The sequence below is a fragment of the Ochotona curzoniae genome, unplaced genomic scaffold (genome assembly GCF_017591425.1).
Source record: "Ochotona curzoniae isolate NIBS_2020 unplaced genomic scaffold, NIBS_Ocur_1.0 scaffold_1852, whole genome shotgun sequence".
NCBI classification, from domain to species: Eukaryota; Metazoa; Chordata; class Mammalia; order Lagomorpha; family Ochotonidae; genus Ochotona; species Ochotona curzoniae.
In genome coordinates, this window is record NW_024467087.1 from 3,932,475 (window position 1) to 3,945,523 (window position 13,049).

At 35.4% G+C, this 13,049-nt stretch overlaps 1 long non-coding RNA gene across 1 annotated transcript; it reads left to right on the plus strand.

Moving 5' to 3' along the window:
• Positions 1–355: 355 nt before the first annotated feature.
• On the plus strand, positions 356–5,881 carry LOC121169459. The gene is made up of 3 exons (XR_005885848.1): positions 356–495; positions 2,377–2,379; positions 5,870–5,881. It is a non-coding gene; the product is annotated as an uncharacterized LOC121169459 (long non-coding RNA).
• Positions 5,882–13,049: the final 7,168 nt, after the last annotated feature.

The window sequence follows — 13,049 nt, forward strand, 5'->3', positions numbered from 1 at the left end:
TCACCAATTTGATAATATTATAAAGTCCATAAAAGTACTCTGTAGCAGCATGACTGATTTGGCTTCATTTATGATGACTAGATTCTGTAAGAATAAGGGGCACATGAGTAATATGCTACTGCATTTATGTCTGCTTTTAATAATGTGAGGCAAGATCATTTAATACTTTTCTCTCAAACGTAAGCTTGGCTTTTATTATGAGCTCACTAGTGTCAATTCGAAAAAAACAGCGTTTAGTATTCAAGTGTGATTTTACTTAACTTTGTGAATTTTAGGATAATCCAAACAGACTTAAAACTCTAACAAGCTATATGTTAACAATTGAGGAGCAGAACGGTTTTAGGAGGGGTGGGCAGAGAAATCTTCAATACCTTAGCAAGGAGTAATGATCTTTGTGTTCTACCTAGAAAGGTATATGGGAGTCTAAGCTGAATTTTTCTTGTCTGTTCTAAGCTTTCCTTATTGGTCTCTGTCTATCTGATCCAATTTTGGGGAGTCCAGAGCGACCCTGATGGTCATTGCAACAGAGAATTGGGAGCCAAAGTTGGAACTAAGTAAGGAACAGAGAAAGCTCCTCCCTTGAGTCCTGAAGGAAGTTTACTGTTCTGTTTCTGAGGACCGATCAGGGCTCCTGGTTGTTGTTCCGATGTCATTAGACCCTGTGAGGAGGGTTCTGGGCTTCTTCCATCCCATGTGGGAGATCCAACAGGGAATGGTTGACCACAGAGTTTTAAGGAAAATCAGGAGGCTGGAACTCCTTGCTACACATGACTGGGAAAAGCAAAAGCAGTTGATTTACACTCTGCTGTATCCCTAGGCATATTAACCAGGAGCTAGGCTGGAAGCAAATCAGCCATAACTTGAATCATTGTATATTCGGGATGCAGACACTCTAGGCTGTGGCTTAACTTGCTGCACTACAAAACCAGCCTCCTCCATTACAGACTACAGGGTGCATGAAGAGAAAGGCTTTTTGTCTTGTTTATAACTTAAATACACACTAATACTCAGCAACATGGCATTTATAAGAATAAATTATTTATAAAGTCACCACACTAATATTTCCTTACTAAGAATGGCTATTTTCTAATAAAGGGATGGTGACATTATCTTTGTTATGAATAAGAACATAACACTCTAACAATTTTTAATTACACATCCTAAAATCTTATTCATTCATTTAAGAAGCAATAGTACTATCATTTGAACACAAGTCTTCATTATGCTTTAGTCTATTACACACAACTTATCACAAATTTGCACAAAGGCACAGTAAGCATATCACAGTGTTAAATACCGAAGATACTATTGAGATAAGACAGCATGCTCAGCCTTAAAGTGAGAAGATCAAATCATATAAAATTAAAATGTAAACTATTTAATATCTAAAGATATGAAAAATTGATAATACATGACAGTACAGGTATTTAATCCTAGGGAGAAAGCATTGTTTCTTGACATAAACTCTTTTACAATTAGGGAATGCATAATTTATAACTAATTATATATATTAAAGATCAATTTAACGTGCACAACATGATGTCACAGGATACGTATTGATGGCGAAATGTTTACACTGATGAAGTACATTAACATATTCAACGTATCACATATTTATTCATCTTTTTTTGTGTGGTAAATGTAAAAAAAAATCACTGAGCAGCAATCAGTACAGTACAATTTTGCTACTTGTAGTCTCTGTGTTATTAATTGGATCTCTGGATTTGCTCATCCTACATTTCTGTTATTTTGTATCCCCTGAAACATTTCCCCTCTTCCTCCCCTCTCCCAATTTTATTCTATGTATTTGCCTGTTTTAAGATTCTATATATGAGTTAGATCATGTAGTATTTTTTCTGTTTTGTTAATCTATATGTGTATCAAAATTCAAATATGAGAGGAAGCATTTCATATTTTCCTTTATATAGGTTATTTTGCTTTTCATAATGATCTTCAATTCTAAATACTTACTGGAAAGTATTGTTTTACTATTTTTATTGCTAAAAATATGTAACTGAGTATTTTTTTCATTTTCTTTATCCATTCATCCACTGATCAGCATCTGGTTTGACTCCATAAATTCTGTTATGAGATGTCATCATTTCTTCTGGATGCATTACCAAAAGTGGGATAGCTGGGCCACTTAATAGCTTATTTTTCAAATACGTATTTAGTCTAAAAATAAGGGTAGGGAGATAGAGAGCTCTTTCACCAGTTCATGCCCCAAACACCCGTAACAATCATGGCTGGACCAGACTCAGCCAGTAGCCTAGAGCTAAATCGGGGCCTTCCTAGTTGGTAGAGACTCAACTGCTTCAAACATAACCTGCAGCTTCCAACAGTGCATAGTGACAGGGAGCTGGAATTGGGAATTAGAGTGTGTCAAACTCACATACTCCCAACATGGGATAAAGGCATCCCAGCAGATGTCTTAATCACTATGCCAGATATTCACCCTCATACTGTTTCAAATAGTACCAGACTAATTTGCATTTCAGACAAGAGTTTCTCAGGTTTTCCTTTTAGTGACACACTTGCAAGAAGCTATTTCCTGAGGGTTTTTAAAAAAATATATAATAATGGTTATTCTAACTGTAGTGCCATGATATCTCGTTGTGGTTTGCACTTGTCTTCTTTGTCAGACTTATTTTACTTTGCTTTGCTTCAGGTTCATCCTCCCTTATAAGACTGAATAATTCTACATTATATATATTATATATCATATACATGAAAACTGTATTTAAAGGTAAGTTTATCTTGGTGTAAATTTTTTTTTGAAAAACATGCATACTTTTCTAGCAAATTTTTGAAGTTGTCTCATATGTAACAGTAACAGTTTCTTCACTCATTCATCCTTTGATAGAAATCACTTAGGGGGTAGTATTGTGGCATGTTATGCTAAGCTACCACATGCAATGCTGGAATCCCATATGAGCTCCCATAGAAATACTGGCTGATACAATATTTCACAAAGGAACAAGTCCAAATGGCAAACAAACATATGAAAAAATGCTCCAGTTCCCTGGCAATAAGGGAAATCCAAATTAAGTCATCAATGAGGTACCACCTAACACCAGTAAGATTGGCCCTCATAAACAAGAACACCAACGACGCTTGCTGGCGAGGATGTGGGGAAAAGGGAACCCTACTCCACTGCTGGTGGAGCTGCAGGTTAGTACAGCCTTTATGGAAATCAGTATGGAGAACACTTAACTCAAAATCTGCATACCATATGACCCAGCAATAGCACTCCTAGGAATATATCCAAAACACCTGTTCCATGACAAACCAACATGCATCCCTATGTTCATAGCAGCACAATCAGTAATTGCAAAAACATGGAAGCAACCGAAATGCCCATCAGCAGAAGATTGGATAAGAAAGCTTTGGTTCATCTACTCCATGGAATACTACTCAGCTATTAAAAAAACAAAATGCAGTTCTTTGTGGCTAAATGGGCCCAGCTGGAAACTATAATGCTAAGGGAAATGAGCGAATCCCAAAAGATTAGATACCACATGTTTGCCTTGATTTAACCTATAATTTTTGTTTGGTTTGTTATTTTTTGAACCTGTCATTGATACTGTCTTAACCCAGATGTTTCGAAGAATGGAACTTGCATTATTTTTAACATATTGTTTACCCAATACTATGTCAATTAATTCCATAATGTTGTATATTGATACTGAGGTTTTGTTGGGGCTTTTAACTGACCGGAACTTTACTCTGTTAGCTCTACCTTCAGACCAGAGAAGGTCTCCCCAAGAGGCCACTGAACTTATCTGGACAATAAGACGCTGGACTTTATGCTAGGTATATGCTTGCAATGAAGGAATCTCAACTGAACTTGAACTGTGGTTATGCAGCAAGGTGGAGGAATCCACTATGGGGGGAGGGGTATGGGAGGGGTGGGGGAAATCCCCAGTGCCTGTAAAACTGTATCACATAATACAATGTTAATAACAATAATAAAAAAAAAGAAATACTGGCTGATGTGCTTACTATACAGTGCCTTGCTAACATGCCCGGGAGAGCAGAAGATGGCCAGGTGTTTGGCCCCTGCATTCATATGACAGATCCCACATGAAGCTCCTGGATCCTGGCTTTGGCCTGTCCCAGTGCTGTGTTGTGATCATCCAGGGCATCAACAGTAAATAGAAGATCTTTCTCTTTCTATCATCTTTCAAAATAAGGAAAGAAATCTCTTACCTGCTGTCTGAAATATGAGTTGTTGTCATATTGAACCCTCAGTTAAATATGTACAACTGTTCACTGATCTGCGAGTTGGAAGATGCAGATACCACATCCCCTACAGGCGAAGAGACTCCTGTTCCCACTGAAAATTGAATTCTAACACTCTTTACCGTCAATTTCACGATACAAAAACTAAGTAAGTAAACAAGCTCATTCTTAAAAATTGATCTTTGAGGTAGTTTGGCCAACATAGACCACATTACATAATGTAAATAAAAGCATTTAAGTGATAAAAAATAATAAAAATAATAATACAGCATGTAAAACACTTTGTTTCAAATTAAGCTATAATGACTGCCTAGGTCTTTGTTGTTTTGGGCATTTGATTTCCATACCTTCAGTAACAGCCTCCATTATGTTTCTCCTAAAACAATGCTCTCAAAACTAAGTCATGAATAAACACCCTGAAACTCATCTTCTACCCTCTTTTCTATTTCTATGCAGATGAAAAGCATCATTAATTGGAGCCAATTATTATTAGCTCAAGATTTTAAAATAAAAATCATATAAAAGCTGGTTCAGTTTCAGCAGGTTAGAAAATCCTGAACTTTACTTCTGACAGGTTTTTGAGTCCTTTGGCCAATCTGTATTCTGACGCTTTTTAAATTTTGATATAAGGGATCCCAACAAGGAAGAATGAACAATGGGAACTTAACAAATGGGGATTCACACATCTATGCAAAGAGCAATACAAAGAAAAGCACAAACATATTGAACACGGTTATTTAATCATCTAAATCTTTAAAGAAGTTAAACAGTAGCTGCCTTATAGGATTCAGCAAAGAACTATGTATATTAAAGCAGATGTGAAGTTCAATAACTCTGAGGGGAAAATAAAATCTTTTGCAATTTTTGTATTGTAATGTAGTTAAATTCATTAAATTATAGATGCTAGTTCAAACATCTTAGTTCATAAATATTTTTCACTGTAAGGTTAAAGCATGAAATGTGATCTGGAAATATTTGGACTATATTTTCCACACTACAAGTTTGCTTGAATTTGGAAGAAGCAGAGACATACAGTAATAGAATCATAAAATATTTCCAGACTTTCTGCTAAATAGCATCTCCCAAATATTAGTACTGCAAATGAAGATCTATGTAGGAGGTTATAGAATATTGTTCAGTAAGCCTGTAAGTGGTATATGTTGCGAGTCAATCTTCAATTAATTACATAATCAGCAGGATATGTGGTACTGTAGTAATGGATTTTCCTTTAATCAGATAAAAGTAAATGTGTGTTCTGAAGCTAATTATCCTCTTACATTCTGTCTGTAACTGAAAAACTTGTGTAATTCAGAGACTCAAAGGCCTATGCAACATTTGAACAGTTTCTTGGATAGAATACATGAGATGTTTTAAATGTGTTTTAAATGTGAATGTCTACTCACTGCTTGATGAACACATTCACTTGTGATGTGAGAAATGGGCCTAGATGTGGTTCATGTATGATTTTTCACATTCTGAAACACGTAGGCTTGATCTTTCATTGCCTTCAGAGCATTTTGTGTTCTACTGAGATGCTTCTGGCAGGATTATAAACACCTGCTACACAGCAGGGCGACTGGGTGGAGATTTTTCTATAATTATCTTCATCTCTAAAAATGGTAAGCAGGGGGCTCACAGAATTATGGATTGCAAAGCAGGTAAATTTGGGCAGTTGGCTGCTGTTAGCCCTGTGGTTTATAATGGACACTGCATTCTTTATAACACACCAAGTCTTGTGTGCAGAAGATACTAGAAATTGTTGAACCAAAGCTGGTTCTAAGCAGTTGTATAGTTGGCAATGTTAATCTCATTTCTGTTTTCTTTTTGTTATCATTACCTTTGCTCTCTTTTAAAATTTAACTTCTTTTTGAGTGTAAAATACATCTATATAAACTCAGGATAAAAATAAACAGAATAGTATAGCAAAGACAATATCTCTCATTCTTCTTATTTCCATTTTTAAAGTAGAGTGTAATGGCTGTACCTGCCTATCTTAGCAAGAATAGAATACATATTACAGAATAAGGCAAGCTGCAAACAAGAAAGAGTATGCTATTCACTTCCAAGTGTTTTTCTTAGTCAATGATACTCAAACAGCACACAAAAGTTAAATCACTATTTGTGTTATAAGTAGTTCAATTACTATATGTGCTGTAAGGAAAATAAAGTATGACTTCACAGGCTGAGTGAATGATGGGCAGGCTCATTCAGATCCTTTGCATCTGCTATACCAACATCCCTCCATTTGCATCTGTGTTGGGCTAATGTACTGATAGCTTTCATGGTCTAAGAGAAATTTCCTAGAAAGTTTGCCCTTTATAACCATTTACTACTGTGTTGCTTGAGTGATTCCTATGATAGCAATGACATAGAATGGCTCAATTTCCTGTTTGGTAATCAAAGCTGTTTTCAGATGGATTATAAGCTTTAACAAACGAAGCAGAGCAAACAAAGGAAACAAGGGAATAAAATGATCAGTGTTTCACACTGTGACGTCCAAATAGCAACATCTACCCATCCATGTTATGTTTCTGAGACAGACTAAAGATTTAGTTCTTAATAGAGATCAATATTTTCTCCATACTTACTGTAAATCTAAGTAGCCAGTACAATGTATTAGAAGAGCCTATAACCCTAAAGTTTATATTAATGTACAGCAGAATAGAAATACGATATTTTCTTGCCAGCATTGCTCTGCCATCAATGTTTATACTATGGGTTTCTTTTGATTACTCATGCAACAGCACACTTTAATATAGGCCTTCAAAACTAGGAGTGTGATTAGTCTATTCCTGACTATAAATTTCCCATTTGTATAGTATTATATGAAACAGACCCAATAGAGTCACCTCTTGCCACAAATGTAGTTGAGAAAAAAAAAATTGAAGTAAACATTGCAAACATGTCAAATGTTTCCAGGGAAGTTTTCACATGAAATGTAGAAATGAATACTTTGCAGTGACTGAGACTTTAACCACTGAATCCTCACCTCTACTGTGCAGCTGAAAGGTCATCTGTAACATGTTCCCTTGTGCCACAGTTTTTCGACAAAATTTGTAATTCTGTTCAGTGTATACAAAGAAGTATGTCATCCATAGCACACATCAGATTAATTCTTGGCTCCTTATACTATAGACTATGCATCATCCTCCTCTATCATGATGAGAAGGGTAGCAACTAAGTTGCAGAATTTGAATAACAGTGGATAAATCATCCATCAAGTGTGAGGAATATGAGCAACATAACTGCTGAGAGAATCCTGATCACAGACAGTTGTGGACCTTGGCAGAATACTAAAGAGTACAAAGGACATCTACAGCAGCAGAAGGTGCTCTGGTAATTGTATTTCAACTTGTGAAAATGGGCATAGTCTCCCTGATGGTCCTGTCACTTGTACTAAGAAAACAGCAACAGCAGTCCATGTTCTCTGGCAGTGCACACAGGGAAAGTTTGCTTGTCAATTCTTGCTGCTGTTTGTGTTCATTAAACTTCAGGAAGCAAATACAAAGACATAAAGTGCTTTCAGCTAGACTTTCACTTTGCCATTTGGAATCTGTATGTTTCAATAACTTTCATCTGCCTGTAACAGCTGACACATAGTCCAATGAATGAGACCAGATGCAATAATAAATTGAGACAGAGAACAAAATAAAATTATAAGCATTTGCTTTAGGCTTCCTATACTAGAGATAATAACAGATGCTGCTTTTGTGCCTAGATTTTTTTTAAAGCGTTGGTGGACAAAGAGGCACCAGAAATTGATCAAAGTTTTCATTCATCCTGCCTGTTTTGATGTACAGTGCAGTCTAAGACATGCAAAGATCTAACTCCCTTTTTCTTTTAAGTATTCATATGTCATCAAGTGATTGGATTCATCTGCTTTCAGGCTGTGACCATAAAATCAACAGCTGAAAGACAATTTTGACAACTGCATGGCTAAAATATTTATGAAAATGTTAAGAACAAGCATTTTTTAACACTTACAAAAAGGCAGCGAAGAAAACTGCAAAAACCCCTTGTTATTTCATGCCAAGGGCAAGCATACACATGCATAAAAAACAAGTCAACCATTGCAGCATAGGTATCACCACACATTCTTCATGTTTATGTATCATGTAATGAAAAAGTCTTTCCAGAAAAACAAGCTGTAAATACATTTCAGAGAAAAATGGAAAAGAGACGAAGTGCTAAGGTATTGTTTTTTATGGGGAACTTACATTTGTTTTTGTTGTCATCTTATTTTCCTTCTTATCAAAGGAGAAAGAGCATGGAAAGAATGACTTAAACAGGAAATGCTTTTCAAGCTGCTGGCTAATCAAAATCAATGAGATTTGTTAATAACGTTGTTGAAACAAAGACAATAAGCTTAGCAGCATGATACAGGTAAGCTCAGGAATAAGCCAAACACTGTGATAGCAAAATCAATTCATTGAAAAAGTATTTGAAAATATCCTGGTTATTAGGTCATTGTTACTGGTATATCAAAAAAGGCTATTTCAAAGTATGACACATTTTTTTTTCCTTTTTCACATCTATTACTTTGGTTTTGGTGATAATATCAGGGGTATTTGTGTATGTTCGTGCATACCAGCTATGCACTTCACGTTGGTGCCATGGTTGTACATCCATAACACCTCAATAAATTAGTTTACTGCAGTTTTTTCAAGAGTAATTTACTGAACATGAAAGCAAAGGTTCTGCTTTTTCGATGTGCATTATTAGACTTTCTGAAATTCAGCGGTAAGGTAAAAATATGCTTTAAATGAACTAACCTGCAAGTTAAAAACCACACTTTAACACCACATCCCTAAATGTGTGTGTGTGTGTGTCCTTCATCAGAGATTAATGCTAAGTAATTTCAATATATTTCCAGGGAAGTGAGGAAATATAACTAAAAAGGAATTAAACAAATCACATTTTCTTGAGCAAAACTGTTGCTGAGTTACATCAAAATGCATTCTGGCAATAGAATACGCACTTACTCTTAGAATCTGATGAAGACTTTGTACCTGTTACATTGCATGGCATTAAGTGCACAGTTGATGATAATGTACTTTTCAAAATTGCTGAAAAATATTTTCAACACTGCCACCATAAAAAAGTCAGCAAGACAGTGAGGGCATGCATATGTAAGTTAAAGCAAATCTTTATGTAAGTCATAATAGATAAAAACTATTGTACCACACAAATGTGTACAACTATTGTTTATAAATTAAAACAAATAAATAAAAATAAGTGGGCCCAGCATAGTAGCCTAGCGGCTAAAGTGTTTGCCTTAAATGTGCCAGGATCCCATGTGGGCACTGGTTCTAATTCTGTCATCCAGGCCCGCTTCCCTGCTTGTGGCCTAGGAAGGCAGTCGAGGACAGCCCAAGGCCTTGGGACCCTGTACCCATATGGGAGACCTGGAAGAGGTTCTTGGCTCCTGGCTTCGGATTGGCTCAGCTCTGGCCATTGCGGCCATTTGGGGAATGAATATTCAGATTGAGGATTTCCTCTCTGTCTCTCCTGCTCTCTGTATGACTTTCCAATAAAAAACTAAATAAATATTAAAAAAAACCAAAATAAATAAAAATAGATGTATTTTTGCAACTAATTTGCTACTTTTCACATCATGTTGAATATATTCTTACAGATGTTGCATTTTAATTTGATTAAAAAGCATGTGAGTTATAACTTAGAAACGTGGTCTTCTGTCAACTTGTTTCCTCAACATGTAGCTAAACTTTCAATAAATTAAAACTGTAGTTCTAAAGACTATTATGTACGTTGTTAATGCATTCATCAACCCTTTCCTCAAACTCAAAGTTTAAAGGGTGACGTAGTGAGCAAATATTTGAATGAAAACTAATGAACACATAGAATTATCTCGTATTATGTATTCAACTGTAAAACATGCGAAAAGCTTTTTTTTTAGTGGTAAATAATATTTACCACTTAGATGTAGCAGTCAGTGACATAAACCCATGGGTTAGGCATCCTTTATCCCATTTAATGTATGAAAAAATTTAAGCAATGAAAAATTAAGAAAATTGTACTGAGCAAAAATGAAACAGAAAAATAATAGGAATCCTAGGAGAAGTGCTGTGAAGAACTGAAAGAAGTTGCAATGTATTGAGGACACAAAGATAATAAAGATCAATAGTAAAAGTTTAATGGGATGTAAACCAAATAACTTCATTTGAAACTAAATGATGATGTAGCCAACTATATATATAAACACATTCACTGAATGAAGATGCATATAAATTATGAAACAATTCTGAATGAAGAGGGAACAATGAATGGGCAAATGGGTATTCTTATTTACAGATTATAAAGTACAGAGCACTTGGTAAAGTTGGGCTTAACTTGGCCTCTAACACTACAATGACCAAAGTAGCCTGAAAGCCTACTTAACCATTAACACTGAACAAATGCAAATTCTCCTACTGGGCAGTTCAAGCCATGTAGTCCACAAATGTCTGTACATATAGTACAAAAATATTTTAACACAAATGTTCGTAATAGCTCTCTTTTTGTAAGAAAAAAATTACAACTCAGTTGAATGTCTTTGAAAGGCTGAACTAATGAATAAACTTTGCGATATTTATAAAGGGGATTGCCATCGAGCAGTAAAAATGAACAATCTATGAACATGTGCAACTGCTTGGGCAGATTTCCCAAGCAAAAATGTGAGCAGAAGATGCAAAACACAAAGTACACATACTACATGACCCTATTTTGTAAACTGCAACAGCTCTCAAGCCATCTTTGGTTGTTGTTAAAAATCAGATCAATGTTAACATTTTTAGGAAACATTAGAAGGAGCATCAGCAGACAGGGATGGGGGGCAGACCTGTGTGATATTCTTAATTTCAGTTTCTTCACCCAGGTGTTGGTTATGAGTATATTGGTTTTAAGAACATTCACTGACTCATGTTTTTATTATCTCTTTACTTCACTATATGTAAAGCATATTTTATTAAAATTCTGGAGCCCAGCATGATAGCCTAGTGGCTAAAGTCCTTGCCTTGCACATGCCAGGATCCCATATGGGATCCAGTTCTAATCCCAGCATCCCTGCTTCCCATCCAGCTCTCTGCTTGTGGCCTGGAAAAGCAGTCAAGGATGGTCCAAAGCCTTGGGCCTCTGAATAAGTGTGGGAGACATAGAAGAGGCTCCTGACTCCTGATTGGCTCATTGACTGTTTTGGGAATGAATCAACAGACAGAAGATCTTTCTGTCTCTCCTCTTTTCTGTATATCTGACTTTGCAATAAAAATAAATAAATCTGAAAAAAACATCAAGTTTCTAAAGCGAGAATTACTTAAAAATTAAAATTCTGGAATAAGTTGAAAAATTGACTAATACTTTTCAAATTTATGTTATACTCTAGAATAATTTCAGAGTAAAAAATAGTATAGCATTTCTGTATGCATTTCTTCAATTTTATATAAACTTAATATAAACTCATACTACCTTCTGTCAAACACAAATATGTTAATATTGGCACAAAACTATTAATGAAATTCTGGTTGTTATTGAATTTTTACTAGGTTTTTTTCAGTGACACCCCTTTCCAAATTTAGAGTCCAATTGAGGATACATACTGCTTGCATTTGAATGGATAACTTTTGGTATATTACATGATTTTTCTAAGAATTTTTACCACACAGCTTTCACAACAATAAAAACAGTGAGGTTACATTAATCCCTATAACCCACAGTACTGGTAAATTCTGTATGACGAAATAATAGTGTGCAGTAACTCTAAAAGAATGCTACATCATAAATAATTACAGGATACAAAATTTGCTATAAAATATGATGTGATTACAGTGCCAGTAACTTTCTCTCATTCTGGGGATGGGCTTTAGATGACACATAAGGAAAGACACGGTGACAGCATGGACCCTGAACTGAAGAGCAATGACACGGCCCACGTCACAGCGTGGTCCCTCTATAGTCCTTCTTTGATCTGATAGGTGTTTATTTCATTTTTATCAGATTGTGACTTGCAGGATATATCAGACTGTGTTATACTTTCTTTGGAATTCCATGATGACTCTAAGCATTAAGTATCGTGTTCCTTGCATATTCCATGATGGATCAATTTACTTTTATGTGTCTGGACAGCTAGCCATAAGTGATTCACTGCTGACACTGGCATAACTTTCCTGAATATGTTGAGTATCATAAACTTTTTTTCTTTTTCTGAGTGTCTCTTTAATTTCTTACCAGCATTCCTGGACTGTAACGTAATGGCTACAGACAAACTGAGGTCAATGTTACATGAACCAAAGGCTAATGAACGGGAAAATTTTCTCTTATTTGTCTTCAAAATTAGCCAGTAAAATGAGACAACTATATACAAAATGAAACATAGCCAAAGAGCACTAACCACTGACCAGAACAATATAATGCAAACGTCACAGGGGGATGGGTTGATTAGTCATTTCTTTTGACAGCAGCTAATGAAGCAGTATCCTAGAGAGCCAATGGAGACAGGGAGGATTTATTTAGTAGGATTTTTGTTTTGTTAACAGAAATGAAATAAAACCGAAACTAGAATAGGAAAGAAGCAGTTTAATTATATAGAAATATGCTGTCAAGAAGTGTGCTGTGTTGTTTTAGCCTACCATTTTTCTATTAGGTATTGAAAGAAAAAATTTGATAATAATGCTCAAGGAAGATTCAATATTGTTTTGTTGTAGTTTTTGTCCCTAGATAATTACTTGAAAACAAACTATTTTGGCCTGATGATATTCAGAAAACACACGAAGCAATGATATGATATTTGTAATAACTGTCAATTGTAATAAATT